The following is a 2962-nucleotide window of genomic DNA, read 5'->3' as shown; positions in this document are numbered from 1 at the left end:
AGGCATGCCCACAATGGGTCTATGTTTATCCCTTTTATTAGGTTTAGCAATTCTAGCAGCTTCTTCACAGAAATAAATAACATGCCCATCCATGTCTTCTTCTAAGAGATCTTTAACCATAACTATGCTAGGTTCTAATTTGATTTGTTCATCAGGTTTAGGTGTTCTAATATAGCTTTTGTTAACCACAGTTGAAACTTTAGCATATTCCTTTATCCTAACAAGAAAAGGTGGTTTCTCAATATAAGCAGAAGGGACAACTGGATCAACATTATAAAGTATAGTTTCTTCTTTAACTGGTACCGATTCCTTAATTTCTTCTTTAATAGGTGGGTGATATTTAAACCACTTCTCTTTAGGGAGTTCAACATGAGTAGCAAAAGATTCACAAAAGGAAGCTAGTATCTCAGAGTCAAGTCCATATTTAGTGCTAAACTTTTGAAAAGCATCGGTATCCATAAAAGATTTAACACAATCATACTTAAGTTTAATACCTGACTCTTTACCTTCGTCGAGTTTCCAATCTTCAGAGTTACATTTAATTCTTTCCAAAAGATCCCACCGGAATTCAATAGTCTTCTTCGTAAAAGAACCAGCACAAGAAGTATCAATAATGGTTTGATCATTACGAGAAAGCTGAGCATAAAAATTCTGGATAATAATTTCTCTTGAGAGCTCATGATTGGGGCATGAATATAACATTGACTTAAGCCTCCCCCAAGCTAGAGAGATACTTTCTCCTTCACTAGGCCAAGAATTATATATATAATTCCGATCACGATGAGCTAGATGCATAGGATAATTTTTTTGGTGGAACTCCAATTTCAAACGATTCCATTTACATGATCCAATATCATCGCATAGCCTATACCATGCCAATTATTTTAGCTTCAAAGATAAAGGGAAAACCTTTTTCATAACTTCATCCCTGGGTAAACCTGCAATCTTAAACAATCCACAAATTTGTTCTACATATATCAAGTGCATATCAGGATGTTCGGTTCCATCTCCTGCATAAGGATTAGCTAGCAGTTGTTCTATCATACCCGAAGGAATTTCATATTCAATATTTTCAGTAGGTGTAGTAGGTTGAGGGGTAGCTAATTGTGGTTCCGTACGAGTTGAAGATAGCCCGAACAAACCCCTCAAAGGATTGTTTTCCATAGTAACAAGTGACAATAAATTTCAGCACACTACAAAATGTTTCCTTACCAAATTCACTTACCAAAGGCGCTTCACTCCCCGACAACGGCGCCAGAAAATATCCTTGATGACCCACAAGTATAGGGGGTCAATTGTAGCTCTTTTCGATAAGTAAGAGTGTTGAACCCAACGAGGAGCATAAGGAGATGACAAGTAGTTTTCAGTAAGGTAAGGTCTGCAAGTGCTGAAATTGTAAGTAGTGGAGTAGTTTGATAGCAAGATAATTTGTAACGAGCAAGTAACGATAGTAGTAGCAAAAGTGCAGCAAGGTAGCCCAATCCTTTTGAGGCAAAGGACAGGCTAAAACGGTCTCTTATGATAAGCAAAGTGTTCTTGAGGGTACACGGGAATTTCATCTAGTCACTTTCATCATGTTGGTTCGATTTGTGTTCGCTACTTTGATAATTTGATATGTGGGTGGACCGGTGCTTAGGTGTTGTTCCTACTTGAACAAACCTCCTACTTATGATTAACCCTCCTGCAAGCATCCGCAACTACGAGATAAGTATTAAGAATACATTCTAACCATAGCATTAAACTCTTGGATCCAATCGGTCCCTTACGGAATAGCGCATAAACTGGGGTTTAAGCTTCTGTCACTCTCACAAACCATCATCTAATTGCTACTCCATAATGCATTCCCTTAGGCCCAAATATGGTGAAGTGTCATGTAGTCGACGTTCACATGACACCACTAAGGGAATCACAACATACATACTATCAAAATATCAAACACATATCAAGTTCACATGATTACTTGCAACATGATTTCTCCCGTGACCTCAAGAACAAAAGTAATTACTCACAAATGATAAACATGCTCATGATCAGAGGGGTATCAAATAGCATAATGGATCTGAACATATAATCTTCCACCAAATAAACCATATAGTAATCAACTACAAGATGTAATCAACACCACTAGTCACCCACAAGCACCAATTATAGTTCCGGTAACAAGATTGAACACAAGAGATGAACTAAGGTTTGTGATGAGATGGTGATGTTGATGGAGATTGCACTCCCCAAGGTGGGAGAGTTGTTGGTGATGATGATGACGATGATTTCCCCCTCCGGAAGGGAAGTTCCCCCGGCGAAATCGCTCCACCGGAGGGCAAAAGTGCTCCTGCACAAGTTCTGCCTCGAGACGGCAACACTCCATCTCGAAAGTCCTCTCCTTATTTTTTCTAGGTCAAAATGACGTATATACTAGAAGATGGGCACCGGAGGTGGGCCGAGGAGGGCACAACCCACCAGGGCGCGCTGGGCTCCCTGGCGCGCCCAGGTAGGTTGTGCCCACCTGGTGGGCCCCCTATGGTAGTTATTTGCTCCAATAATTCTTAAATATTCCATAAAAATCTCCATGAAGTTTCAGCTCATTTGGAGTTGTGCAGAATAGGTGGCCTGACGTAGCTTTTCCAGGTCCAGATTTCCAGCTGCCAGAATTCTCCCCCTTGGTGTATACCTTGCAAATTATGAGACAAAAGGCATTATAATTACTCCAAAAAGCATTGTTATGGATAAAACCATCATAAATAACAGTAAGAAAACATGATGCAAAATGGACGTATCAACTCCCCCAAGCTTAGACCTCGCTTGTCCTCAAGCGAAAACCAAAATCGAAAAACATGTCCACATGCTTTGAGAGAGAGGTGTCGATAAAAACAAAATACAGACATAGAAGCATCATGTTGATTATTATAACAGCAACAAATTTAAACATATGACTTTTATAATAGAACTTTTATCATATACTTCT

The sequence above is a fragment of the Triticum aestivum genome, chromosome 2D (genome assembly GCF_018294505.1).
Source record: "Triticum aestivum cultivar Chinese Spring chromosome 2D, IWGSC CS RefSeq v2.1, whole genome shotgun sequence".
Classification (NCBI taxonomy): domain Eukaryota; kingdom Viridiplantae; phylum Streptophyta; class Magnoliopsida; order Poales; family Poaceae; genus Triticum; species Triticum aestivum.
Note: the sequence above shows the minus strand (reverse complement) of the source record.